The sequence below is a fragment of the Cydia splendana genome, chromosome 23 (genome assembly GCF_910591565.1).
Source record: "Cydia splendana chromosome 23, ilCydSple1.2, whole genome shotgun sequence".
NCBI classification, from domain to species: domain Eukaryota; kingdom Metazoa; phylum Arthropoda; class Insecta; order Lepidoptera; family Tortricidae; genus Cydia; species Cydia splendana.
The window spans coordinates 9850480-9865509 of record NC_085982.1 but is presented as its reverse complement, the minus strand read 5'-3'; the positions used below and the strand labels follow the sequence as shown (position 1 = coordinate 9865509).

Below are 15030 nucleotides of genomic sequence, written 5' to 3'. Positions count from 1 at the left end.
TATTTATATATTATATATACCGTTGTCTAAGTACCCACAACACAAGCCTTCATGGGCTTACATTACCGTGGGGCTTAGTCAATTCGTGTAAAAAAATGTCCTATAATATTTATTTATTTATTAATGTTGTTTACTCGCACTTGGCCACTTTTCCAACCTATACATTTCACATTATAAGGCACAAACAGTTAAACTTAATTTCGTGCCCTTTTGGCCAAACTTCAGTCTCCTCCATATAACTTTCTTATACATGCTGTTTCTATACAGGGTGTTTCATAATGGGGCAGTGAGGGAAAATTATAAACTCGAAAAGATTGATTTGGTTCGTAGGAATCACGAAGCCGATATTAAGGAAAGAAAAACAGCATTAAAAGACTAATAAATTTGGAAATCAAACCAGGTAAAATCTGTGCCTTATCTGCCTTTAAAAAACCCGTAGGGGTCGGATCAAAAACTAAGTAATTAGTCCGACTCACGCTTGACTGCATATTTCTAAAAGGTTTTTCTGTCATCTATAGGCAAAGAACTATTTTGTATATTTTTTCCAAAATTGTAGACCCAATAGTTTTGGAGATAAAGGGGAGGGGGGAATGGTCATTTTTTGGCTATTTTCTTAAATACCTTCTAAACTATTTATTTTAAAATTACAAAAATATATATTTGAGATTCTTAAAATGAACTCTTTCATTTGATATGTAACACGATATAGTTCAAAAAACATTATTTTTTAATTTTCTCATTAACCCCCCAAAAGTGGCCTCCATGTTTATTATTCATTTGTTTACGTAAGATGTCCGTCTTTGGGTCGCGAATTTACATATGCGTACCAAATTTCAACTTAATTGGTCCAGTACTTTTGGAGAAAATGGGCTGTGACAGACGGACAGACAGACAGACAGACGCACGAGTGATCCTATAAGGGTTCCGTTTTTTCCTTTTGAGGTACGGAACCCTAAAAACCAGCAACCATAACATACTGATGTTCCCTTACATTAGACCCATGTTGTCAAAGCTCCCTGTATAGTGAAGTATTCGTCTAAGTTCGATGATTGGAAAACTTGGAAGCATGAAGCGGTATAAAAGCTGTATAAACAGCTATAAAGCAAATTGTCGTTTAAATAACGATCTGTCTTCGTTAAATGACATGTAGTCACTGACAGTGTCAAAACTGACATATACGCTAACCTCTACTTGCCTCTACCAAAGATATATGTAACTACGTATAAGATGAATAAAGTCTAAGAAAAAAACGTGCCTCGGAAATTAAGAAAAAGTCATTCTCGGATAGATGGCGTACACACCTTTGGCCTATGGTCGGCTAGATGGTGTTGACGACACCGTTTTATATTTAATAATTTTAACACATAGGTATCAGTGAATGAACATGGGTCAAAATGATATAAAAATAATAAAATCATTTATCCATATAATTTTTTTCGATAGTTTTATACGTTTTCATTTTGAGTTTTAGTCGTGTGTCGATAGATGGCAGTAAATTTACTGTGACTTTGTGATTTACTATGACAGGACCCCTCTATACTATCTATTCTCTTTACCTCTACGTAATTTACTTTCTATACATCTCGCTCGCACTAATATGCGAGTACGAGCGAGAGCGAGATGCATAGAAAGTAAATGAGTTACGTTCTCGATAGCGTTTATGTGAGTGCCAGACTGGTGGTAGCCACAAAGTGATAACATCATTCTGTATGGTGGTGTATTAAAAATATTAAAATAATACCTATTGAATACGGAAGCGGTATTCAGACTTTATACAATCGGCTATTGATATGTTATTATTAGAGTAGAACCTCGAATACCTCGATTAAGGATGACTCACGCTAGACCGGGCCGTGCCCGGGCCGCGGCGTCTGACATGTCATTTACTATGACGGCTGATCGGTGATCCATAGAAAACGACGCGCCGGAAGCTCGTTTAGAGTTTTCGTTCGTCGCGACATCTATTGTCAACTAGCAGTAGGTACTGATAAATTCCGCTACTTTTTTTTTAATACCACATCGGTGTCAAACAAGCATACGGCCCGCCTGATGGTAAGCAGTCACCGCAGCCTATGGACGCCTGCAACTCCAGAGATGTTTCATGCGCGTTGCCGACCTTTCAAAAACCTGTACACTACTTTTTTGAAGAACCCCATACTGTAGACCCTCGGGAAAACCTCGGAAGGGAGCTCATTCCACAGCCGGAGCGTCCGCGGGAGGAAATTCCTCTTAAATCGCACAGTACGCGACCATTTAGGTTCTAGGGTGTGAGGATGAACACCCTGCCGACGGCGAGCGGTGCGGTGATAGAAAGTGGCCGTTGGCATCATGTCAAATAGTTCCTCAGAGCACAGCCCATTGTACAAGCGGTAGAACACACACAAGGACGCAAAATCTCTCCTTAGACTTAAAGGTTCAATACCGCTTGTGAGTTTGGGATCATCAACGATTTGTACAGCGCGCCTTTGGACTGAGTCGAAGGGTCCAAGCTGGCATCCAGGAGCTCCTGCCCAAAGGTGACAGCAGTACTCCATATGGGGTCTGACTTGCGATTTATAAAGCCGCAGTCTTTGCCCCGGAGTAAAGTATCGCCTCGCTTTATTGAGCACACCGAGTTTTTTGGACGCCAGCGCAGCCTTACCTTCCAGGTGGCTGCGGAATTGAACGTCACTGGAGATGTCAACACCTAGGATCCCAATACTCCCTGACATGGTAAGGGCTGTGCCTTGGAACTGTGGGACCACAGTAAATGGGGTTTTCTTAGCGGTGAACGCGCAAACTTGAGTCTTGGTGGGGTTAATTGAATCGCAGTAAATTGTCCCGACCCCACGCCGAAACTCTGGATAGAGTGCTCTCAATATCCGACACAAGCTTTTCACGCCTCTCCAGCACCACAGAACGAGGGACATTGGCACGGCCTGTGTAATAGGTATCCCCAGTACTGTCGTCTGCATAGCAATTAATGTCATCGATAGACAACATGTCATTGATGTGCAGCAAAAACAGCGTTGGGGATAGCACAGAACCTTGCGGAACGCCAGCGTTAATGTCCATGCTATCGGAGCAGCTTCCGTCTACTACTGCTCGTATGCGTCTGCCGGACAAAAAGCTAGCGATCCATTTGCATAGTCCCTCCGGCAATCCATAAGATGGTAACTTCGACAGGAGACCCCGATGCCAGACCCGATCGAACGACGCTAGATGCCGACTACGGAATAACTCGCGTTTTGGTAAGAAAACGGATGTATGGACCACTCTTTCTTTACTTATATTTCTCTATGGTCTGTGCAGAGAGAGTCGTAGAATGTATTGGTTCCCATACATTCTACGACTCTTCTCCAACTCTTCTCTTTCCGCACAGACTAAGGATGATAACTTAATATGGAATTAATATCATATTTTTGAAACCTGATGAACATGCCTCGGTCGTAAAAGTTTGTTAAAATGCAGTTGCATTGCGAATGTCATAATTTTCCGGGTAAGTATTTCTATTTTTGTCTGCTGGCAACACTAGCTGGCGAAACATAGTTACTTGCTCCGTACACGATTTTAAATCAAAAATAAAGTAAAAACAGTGTTGTTCAACGTAAAAAGTGCACCAATCTCCGAACGAAATCAAGATTTAAGAAGAAAGTTAACATTTAACAGTGGAACCAAGTGGATTGCGCAAAAATCACATCGCGAAAGTTATGAACATCTCAGACAACAGAGGTTATCATTTGTAAACGTCATAACGGTAACCGCTAAGTTCATGACATTGAAAACCAGCTGACAGATAAGTTACGTTCGGAAATTGTGAGATACGCTCCGTTTCACGCATAAGTACTGAGGATAAGTTTGAGTAGCACGGAATCATGGATGAAATTAAAAAAATGTTACAACAAATACAAGATGACATTCAAAAACAGAAGCAAGACATGAAAGAAATGGAAGAAAACATTAAGGAGTCAATAAACAAAAACATAGACCAAAAATTTTCCTTAATTGAAACCAGAACAAGCCAGCTGGAAGAAAAAATTGAAAAGCAACAAATAATTATAGACCAGCTAGACAACAAATTGAGGAAGAAAAATTTAGTATTTTTCGGGGTGCAGGAAGTAGAACGGAACTACGATGCCTTGGTCAAATTAATATTAGACATTATAAACAATAAAATGGAAATAAAGTGTCAATGGTGGGAAATAGAAAACGTAAGTAGAATTGGCAAAAAAAGTGATAAGGTTAGGCCGGTGATAGTCACTATTACAACAATAGGTAGAAAATTGGAACTGATTAGATATAAAAAAAAGTTGGAAGATACAGGGATATATATTAAAGAAGATTACTCCCCGGCTGTCTTACAAAAACGGAGAGAACTCCAGGAAGAGCTTAAAAGGGAACGGCAAGCTGGAAAAAACGTAGCACTGCGATATAACAAGATTATTACTTTAAAATCATATCCAGCAGGAAATCGCACGCCTAATGACAACCAGTCAAAAAAACGGATGCTGTCTGAATCTCCCGACGCTGTTGAGGTAGTCAAATCCAATGAAGAGAAAACAAAACAACAAGCCAAGAAAACGAGGCCCCAAAGCATCACAAACTACTTACGCCCACCCCAACTAAACCTATCCACCAACGACAATAACAACGACGACCAAAAAAACTAACGAGCGCCTCCCCACAAACAACACCTTCTCCAAGCCGGCTGGTCCCCGTGGAGGAGTATGACCAACACCCCCCAACCAGAAACCACAACAACAAACAAGTCAATGAAGGCAGTGATCTCTATATAGCTACTTTAAATGTCAGAACATTACTTAACGATAATAGAATAACAGAACTGAATTATGCGATAAAAAATATAAACTGGGATGTCATTGGACTTTCAGAAACCAGAAGAGAAAATGAAATGATAACAGAATACCCAGACTTCATTCTGTATCATAGTCAAGGAAAAAATGGCAACTATGGTGTCGGATTTTTAGTTAAAAAACACTTGAAAAATAATATAATTGGTTTCAGTAGCTACTCTTTTAGAATAGCTATTGTAGAAATTAATTTTGCCCCGACCAATACATGGATAGTGATTCAAGCATATGCACCTACCGAATCATGTAAAGAAGAAGAGCTAGACAACTTCTATGAAACCCTAGACACTGTGATAAAGAATAACAAACGGAAGAAGATAATATTAATGGGCGACTTCAATGCGCAAGTAGGTAGCGCAAGGCAAGGCGAGCAAACAATATTCGGCCATTACTCATGTGGGAATAGATCTAATCATGGACAGCGACTGGTTGAGTTTGCACTGGAAAATAAATTAAAAATTATAAACAGTGTATTCAAAATAAAAGAGAAAAATAAATGGACCTGGGAATCACCAAATGGTTTGTACCACAACGAGATTGATTATATTCTCACAAACAGACACCAAGATATACACTCTTTTGACATCATACATAACCTAAACTTTTATACTGACCATCGGATGATAAGAAGTAAAATAAATATAAAGAACAGAAAAACAAGGAGATTGATTACAAACAAAAACAGAATTACTAGAGACTTACCCATTATAACCGGAGATAGTGGACAGTACTGGGAAGAACAATTTGCCAAAGCTATTCAGAATTCATCAGATATACAAAAACAATATAACAACATAGAGAAGGTTATTAACAATCTACTAAAACAAATACCATTAGAAAGGAAGGCGGAGAAAGATATGATAAACCATAAGATATACAGTTTATTAGAAAAAAGAAAGGAACTATATAAAGAAAAAAGGTCGAAAAAAGCAAAAAGAGAGATCACAGAAATCAGTAAACAAATCAACAGACTAATGGATAAAAATAAGAAACAGAAAAGACAAATTATATTTGAACATCATATAAATAAATCCGGTGCAATTAAGCAAGCATACAGAGAGCTGCAAAGAACTTCACAATGGGCAACAAGCATGAAAGACAAACATGGGAAACCTATCTCCAGCAGAGCTGAAATATTACATAAAGCTACTCTTTTTTACCAAGACCTATATGCATCACAAGAAGATTATGTACAATATCCCTCTATAAAAATACAAGAAGGAGACGTTCCAGCGATACTTGTTACAGAAATTGAGCATGCCATTAAAACTCAAAAAAAGGACAAGACACCGGGAGAAGACAACATTACCAACGAACTACTAAAATCAATGGTTGAACCCCTAAGACGTCCGCTTCAGGTACTGTTTAACAACATCTTATTTAGCAAAGAAATTCCTGTACAATGGTCACAGTCTACAATAACCTTGTTACATAAAAAAGGTGACAGAGGCGATCTAGGGAACTATAGGCCGATAAGTCTAATGTCCAATATATATAAAATATTCTCAAAAATCATATTGAACCGCCTTACGAAGAAATTGGATGAAAATCAACCCCGAGAACAAGCCGGGTTTCGTAAACGGTTCTCAACCACAGACCACATACAGGTTGTCACACAGATTGTGGAAAAATCAAATGAATATAGAAGAATTATATATCTATGCTTTATTGACTTTACGAAAGCATTTGATTCATTAGAACATGTCGCAATCTAGGAAGCACTAGCACAGCAAGGAATAGAAGAGCATTACTATTGGCATAGTATCAAAAATTGTAATGTATGTTCCTTACTACTAGCGCCATCTATCCACAATGTGTGTGAAACTTATAAGTACCGTTACTCGTGGAATAAAGTCAGTCTGTTGCGAATATCTAACGTGTTTTAATAGGTTATGGGCGTTTCCAGTTTTTATCAGTTATTTTAGTGTAAAATAGATAAAAGTGAACGTTTATTCGTGGAAACATGACTACGAACTATATTGCCAGTGTGCCTAAGTTGAAAGGCAGGGAGAATTACGACGAGTGGAGTTTTGCGGCCCAAAGCTTGTTGGTGCTCGATGGAACTGACAAGTACATCAACCCCCCGGAGGGATTTGAAAATAAGCCAACAGAAGATGCAAAAACGAAGGCAAAGTTAATATTAACTATTGATCCAGCATTGTACGTGCATATCAAGAACACACAGAGCTCAGCGGAATTATGGACTAAGTTGAAGACCATGTTTGACGACTCTGGTTTCTCAAGAAAGATAACCTTGCTTCGACATTTGATTAATATAAGACTTGAAAACTGTGACTCGATGTCTAACTATGTCACACAAATGGTCGAAACAGCTCAAAGGTTAAACGGCACAGGATTTACAATAACCGATGAATGGGTAGGATCATTATTGTTAGCAGGTTTGTCTGACCGTTATTCACCCATGATTATGGCAATTGAACATTCGGGTATTTCGATAACTGCAGATGTCATAAAGTCAAAGTTACTTGACATGGAAGTAACGAAAGATTCTGAAGTTGGCAGCAGTGCGGCATTTGTAGCAAGAAATAAATATCACTCTAGCAACACTAAGCCGAAAAATAATGGCGGGCAGTCAATGTCAAACAAGAAGACAGTGACAGATACAACAACAAAAGAGGTTAAAGAGGTTATTTGCTTTAGATGCAAATCCGGCGGACATTATCGAAATCAATGCCCGATGTCGAAGAAAAACGCTAGTAAATGCGTATTTAGTGTTGTTTTCCTCACTAGGAAGTTCAGTAAGGAAGATTTTTACGTGGACTCAGGTGCGAGCGGGCATTTTGTGGTGAACAAAGATTGGGTGAAAAATGCAAACTTTACGCCGTGTTTACCAGAAATCATTGTGGCAAATGATGAAAGAGTGCCAGTAGTTTGTTCCGGAGACGTGGAAATTGTTTCGGATTTGGAATGTCAAATAACCGTGAAGGATGCGTTATGCGTGCCTAGTTTGACAACAAACTTGTTATCGGTAAGCGAGCTCACCAAGAATGGCAACAGTGTCACTTTTGATAAAAAACATTGTTATATTTGTGACAAAAACAATGCTTTGGTTGCCATAGCCGATCTAATTAATGGTGTATACAAGCTGCGGCTACAGAAACAAAGTTGTTTGTTGGCAGCTCCAGTAGTTACAGGACAGCTTTGGCATAAACGTCTGGCTCACATTAATAGCCAAGATTTAAACAAAATGAGAAATGGCATTGTTGATGGTGTGTCATATGAAGGATCTTTGGACATAACTAAGGCGCAATGTGAAACCTGTTGTGAAGGGAAACAAACGAGGTTACCTTTTACTCATGTTGGTACCAGGAGCACAGAGACATGTCACAGAATACACAGTGACCTGTGTGGACCCATGGAGGTTAATTCTTTAAATGGTAACAGATACTTCATGCTGTTCATTGATGATTACAGCAGAATGACCTTCATTTACTTTCTTAAACAAAAGAACGAGGCTTTTAGTAAATTTAAAGAATTTAAAGCACTAGTAGAGAATCAGCAAGGGAAGAAGATCAAGATATTTCATACTGATCAAGGTCTGGAATATTGCAACCGTGAGTTTAAAACCTACCTTGCTGCTGCTGGCATTATACATCAAACTACAAATGCTTACACTCCAGAACAAAACTCAATCCCAGAACGAGCCAACCGCTCCGTGGTCGAGAAAGCTAGGTGTCTTCTTTATGATGCAAAGTTGGACAAGAGATTTTGGGCAGAGGCGGCCAGCACCGCAGTTTATCTGAAAAACAGGTCCATTGTATCAGGTTTAGAGAAAACTCCGTTTGAACTATGGTATGGTTCAAAACCTGATTTAAGTCACATTAGATTGTTTGGTAGTAAAGCAATGGTACATATCCCGAAGGAGAAACGCTTGAAGTGGGATACGAAAGCTGCACAGCATATCTTGGTTGGGTATGGAGAGAATGTGAAAGGATACAGATTGTATAATCCTTCAAAGAAGACCATTGTTACCAGCAGAGATGTCATTGTGATGGAAGGTGAAATGGATAGTAGCGACACCTGTGAAGATTTGGCTATTTGGATACCTAATGAAGAGGCACTGACAAACAGTGTGGAGGAGAAGAGCAGTGTTTCAGTGGGGGATTCGCATCCTGATGATCCAGATGCGGATCATTCTGTACTCTCTTCAGATTCTTCAGTATACGCTGATGGTAATGAGACATTAACCGAACCTCTGTCAAATGAGGAGCCAGAACAACCAGTCCAGAATACATCAACACCTGAGCTGAGAAGTAAGCGTCTGAGAAAACAGCCTGACAGGTATGGCTTTAGCAACATGTGCGTTCCCAGTACTGTTCCATCATCAGAGGAAATCTCATACTCAGAGGCTCTCGAAGGGCCTGAGAAGGAGCAGTGGAGACGTGCCATAGCTGAAGAGTTACAGTCGTTCGAGGACAATGATGCGTGGGAGCTCGTCGAGAACCCTGGTAACGTGTCTGTAGTGAAGTGTCGGTGGGTGTTCAATAAAAAAAGTGATGTGGACAATAATGTGCGTTATCGTGCGCGGCTCGTGGCCAAAGGCTTTACGCAGAAGCCTGGTGTTGACTATACGGACACTTTTTCTCCTGTAGTGCGTCATTCAACTCTGAGACTATTATTTGCTCTTAGTGTAAAGTTAGGAATGAGTATAACGCATTTAGATGTTACAACCGCTTTCTTAAATGGTTTTCTGAAGGAAAACATATATATGTCAATTCCTGAAGGTTTTGCAAACAAAAGTGGGGGAAATGTGTTGAAACTAAAGCGGGCTATTTACGGGCTGAAGCAGTCTTCTCTAGCATGGTATGAGAGAGTCAAAGAATGTCTTTGTAAATTAGGCTTTAAAAACAGTCAATATGAACCATGTTTGTTTGCAAAAACTAATGGGAAAGTAAAGATAATTGTCGGGCTCTATGTAGATGATTTTCTAATTTTCTCAAACAATGACACTGAAACAGAAAAATTGAAAAATGTATTAAGTTCAGAGTTCAAGTTAAAGGACCTAGGCCCTGTAAGACAGTATCTTGGCATGAGAATAAATTTAGATAAAAATAAAAGTGTGATAACTGTAGATCAACAGCAATATATTGAACAGTTAGTGTCTAAATTTCAGATGTCAGAGTGTAAAACGCAAACTACTCCCATTGAACCCAAGTTAAATTTAGAAAAAACTGAAGGAAGTTTACCTAATGTTCCTTACCAAAAGTTAATAGGAAGTTTGATGTACTTGGCAGTTTTGACAAGGCCGGACATAGCATATTCGGTAAGCTACCTAAGTCAGTTCAATAATTGTTATAATAGTGAACATTACAATTATGCAAAACGCATTTTAAGGTACTTGCAGTTAACAAAAACCTATTGTTTGAGATATAGTAATAATAATAGTGATTTGCAAGGTTTTGTTGACAGTGATTGGGCAAGTGATTCCATAGATAGAAAGTCTTATACTGGTTTCTGTTTTGTTATGTCGGGGTCAGCTGTTTCGTGGCAAAGCAGGAAACAGAAGACTGTTAGCCTTTCTAGTACAGAATCAGAATACACTGCTCTCTCTGAAGCTTCCAGAGAGGCCGTTTACTTAAGAAATTTATTACATGAAATTACAGGAAAGTTTCATACAATTAATTTGCATTGTGACAACCAGAGTGCTTTGAAGTTAGCATCTAGTCATCAAAGTCACAATAGATCTAAACATATAGATGTACGCTATCACTATATCAGAGATGTTGTTAAAAGTAATTATGTTAATATTAAGTACATTCCTACTGAGGAAATGCCAGCTGATTTATTGACCAAGGGTTTGTGTTCTCTTAAACACTACAAGTTTATGAAAATGCTTGGTATTGTTTCTTTGTAGGTTTACCTATGTACCTATGTATGGGGTTGTTTATTTTGTAGTGGTGGTGGTTTTTTTGGTTTCTTAATTTCTTAAGAATGTTTATCCTTGTGAGTTATTGAGGATGTTTAGCTTATTTTGATAAGTGGGGGTATTGGCATAGTATCAAAAATTGTAATGTATGTTCCTTACTACTAGCGCCATCTATCCACAATGTGTGTGAAACTTATAAGTACCGTTACTCGTGGAATAAAGTCAGTCTGTTGCGAATATCTAACGTGTTTTAATAATTACATAGAACTACTGTATAACATGTACGTAAACCTTACAGCAAAGATCAAACTAGAAAGGGAAGGAAGAGCTTTCCCTATTAAAAAAGGTGTTCGTCAAGGTGATCCAATATCCCCAAAAATATTTTGTTCAGTGCTGGAGATGATCTTTAGAAATCTTAACTGGGACAACAAAGGACTAAAAATTGATGGAGAATACCTAAACAACTTACGGTTCGCGGATGATATTGTAATTTTTGCGGAAGATCCTAACCAACTAGAAGAAATGTTACAAGACGTAGTGAAGGAAAGTAAAAAAGTGGGCTTATCAATAAATACTTCGAAAACAAAAATTATGTCTAATGGTCCAAAGAGAAGAATCTACGTAGATGACAAGGAAATAGAATATGTCAAAGAATATATATATTTAGGCCAGCTGATATCTTTTGAAGAACAGACTGATAAAGACATAAAACGTAGAATTGCCCTGTCTTGGGGAAAGTACTGGAGCTTACGAGAAATTATGAAAAATAAGGACATATCTATTAATACAAAAAGAAAATTATACGAAATTGCAATTCTGCCTTGTCTAACATATGGCTGCCAGACATGGGCTCTACGACAAGAACATGAATCAAAACTAGCTATGGAACAGAGAAAGATGGAACGTAGTATGCTAGGAATTAGAATATCAGACCGAGTAAGAAACGATTATATAAGAAAGAAAACTAAAGTAACTGACATCATAGAGAGAATACGAAGATTGAAATGGAAGTGGGCTGGACATATTAGTAGAATAAACGATAATAGATGGACAAGGAAAATCATAGAATGGACCCCACCAAAAGAAAAAGGAACACGAAAGCAAGGTCACCCAAAGACACGATGGGCAGACATATTCAAAAAACGTTGTGGAACAGTATGGAGAAGACTAGCTCAAGATAGAGACACATGGAGAACACTGGGGGAGGCCTACGCCAAAGAGGCGACTTCCATAATTAATGAAGGATAGTTAAATTAAGTATTTCAAATTAATGTTAAGTAGGTACTGTTAATTAATAAATTTATACTAATATTAATATGATATATTTGATAGATATAATAGTAAAAATGGCTTTAAATGTAAATGACTGTGATAAAAATAGATAATGTAAATGGAATCGAAATTGAATGTCAAATTGAATCTTTTATATTTTATGAATAATACCTATACTAGTATCTTATACAATTCTATATTTTAAATACAACAAAATAAAATAATATATGCAACTAAAAAATGTAATCATGCATGCAAAGGAAATGTAAAAAATGTAATTATGGTGGAATAAAGGCTATTTTTATTTTTATTTTATTTTTATTTTATTTATTTCTATTTTAACCGCCAAGTCACGAACGCTGTTTAAAAATCGTTTATTGCTTGAGGTTATTTTTTCGTTTGTAACCCCAGACGGAAAAAGAGAGATGTTATATGTATAACACGTGATGTATGTAGTCCGTGGTGTACACTTAAGAGCCCATCAACGTGCACACTAGCGCCACTGCTAAATAATCGTAGTTATTTAAATTTAAAGAAAGATATTTAAAAAAGGGGGCCGCTACATACTGTATTTTGTATTTAAGTACCTTTTGAATACATCTAACTAGTTTTTATGTTGATGGATTCGTCGATCTGTGAACTCAAAAAAAAAACGGCCGTTTTAACTTTGGACGCATTTTTTAAATATTTTTCGTTAAATTTAAATAACCACGATAATTTAGCAATGGCGCTGGTGTGTACGTTGATGGGCTCTTAATTATACGGCAAATGATGATCATGTGGAATTTCCTTTTGCAGAGTTACTCCTTTTGACTCACAGATTGATTTAAGAAGGGGAGCCAATCGAATTTTTGATGCAATTTTAGACTTTATGCAAGCACCTGTTCTGTCAGTGTCAAATGCGACGTTTCATCAAACAAAAACGTCACTTTTCACACTGACACATCTAATCCATATCGTTTCTAGATCTATTCTAGTTCGAATCGGGCAGATATTAGAAAAATCTGCTACGCGTAAGATTTGTTACACACCGTAGCACTAGAACCTCACCCAATTTGAACGTATACAGACGTAAGTAGTGCATAATTATTTTCCATCGTATTTTCACGGAAACGTACGAACGTGTCTTGCTTTTTCAGTCAGTCTCGGTACAAAAAGTACTGACGTTGACTGAAGCAGCATGACAAATACGAACGCTTCCGAGAAAATACGATGGAACTACATCTGTACACTATGGAACTATATTTTTGTAAATGTCACCTGTATTTATTTGTACCAACATGAACGCAATAAAGATATTATGATTATTATGATTGTGATTACACAATATAGTAGCGTGTTCTCAAAACAGACTACTCAAAAAAACCGGGCAAGTGCGAATCGGACTCGCGCACGAAGGGTTCCGTACCATAATGCAAGAAACGGCAAAAAAAAACGGTCACCCATCCAAGTACTGACCCCGCCCGACGTTGCTTAACTCCGGCCAAAAATCACGTTTGTTGTATGGGAGCCCCACTTAATTATTTTATTCTGTTTTTAGTATTTGTTGTTATAGCGGCAACAGAAATACATCATCTGTGAAAATATCAACTGTTCATGAGATACAGCCTGGTGACAGATAGACGGACAGACGGACAGTGGAGTCTTAGTAATAGGGTCCCGTTTTTACCATTTGGGTACGGAACCCTAAAAAGCCACATAATATCATTGTCTGTTCTTCAAGTGTTTATATCATTCTTACGAGTATTAATGCTAAACCGGTTCCGAGACAAAATACACTCACTTAACATATTTATTTCACTTGTACTGTTTTATCTGAAATGTACTTAAGTATCTACCTATACAGGATTTTATCACCTAGGTATTATACACTTATCTAAACTAATCACGTATACAAACTCCATGTAATCACAAACTAGAATACATCTTTAAAAAAAAACTTTAAATTAAAAAAAATACTCACATAACTAGCAGCTTACAAATCCAAAAACCGGTATCACAACACAGAACGTCACTTCAGATTTTGAATTCAGAATGCACGTCGGCGAGTGCGCGACCGTTTCGCTCCGCGACTATGGGAACACTGATGGGGCGCGTTATGAGTTTTGCCAGATAGTCCAGACACAACAGTTTTCCGCTTTTTTCACCGTTTTTTGCGATTGGAAGTTGGTATATTTTACCGTGTAGTTGTGACTTAAATTATCACAATTATTGTTATAGCTGGTCAAGCAAATCTTGTCAGTAAAAAAAGGCGCGAAATTCAAATTTTCTATGGGACGATATCCCTTCGCGCCTACATTTTTCAAATTTGCCGCCTTTTTCTACTGACAAGATCTGCTTGACCAGCTATATTTAACACTTCGTGCTAATAACGACAGCTGAGCCAAAAGATTCCAAATTTGAACCACGAGCGTAACGAGTGGGTCTTAAATTAGATTCTTGAGCATTGCGAGGATTCAAGGGTTAAACAAACTTTGCTACCGAGTGAAACACAAATATTTTCACGATACCAACACGATTTACCTAAAAGTAAATTCTACCAGCCAACATGAGAAAACAAGACGAAACATGAATCCGATTACTATACCACTCTTGTAGATAAAATGCAACTTTGTCGTCAGGTTTCAAAGTCTCCTATGAGATCTATGTCAACTAAATTGGGATTATTTTAATGCAAATTTAGTCCGTTTAAAATTTTGTGACTTTTGCTGTTACATAAGTCTTTCGTAGAGAAAATAGTCAAAATAAAAAAAAAACATGGTTTTTTAAATATTTGACAATGACCCCGTGAGCTTTCATGGTCAGAAACTTGAGTATTTTTTGTTATAGCGGCAACAGAAATACATCATCAGTGAGAATTTCAACTGCCTAGCTATCACGGTTCATGAGATACAGCCTGGCGACAGTCACACGGACAGGCAGACAGTGATACAGTCTGTCTGCCCGTCCGACAGTCCGTCAGTCCGTACGGGCGGACAGCGGAGTCTTAAGTAATAGGGTCCCGTTATAGTTATAGGGTCC

General features: G+C 38.0%; 1 protein-coding gene across 2 annotated transcripts in view; it reads right to left on the bottom strand.

Moving 5' to 3' along the window:
- The window catches only part of LOC134801868 (sperm surface protein Sp17), a 292688-nt gene extending 278593 nt beyond the window's left edge, over positions 1-14095 (bottom strand). The window contains exon 1 of one of the 2 annotated variants that reach the window (XM_063774512.1): positions 13973-14095. The gene's annotated coding sequence lies outside the window, so the exon portion shown is untranslated. Of the gene's footprint in view, positions 1-13968 lie in introns of both variants that reach the window. The other variant, XM_063774513.1, reaches the window with a different exon arrangement.
- Between the last annotated feature and the right edge of the window lie 935 nt (positions 14096-15030).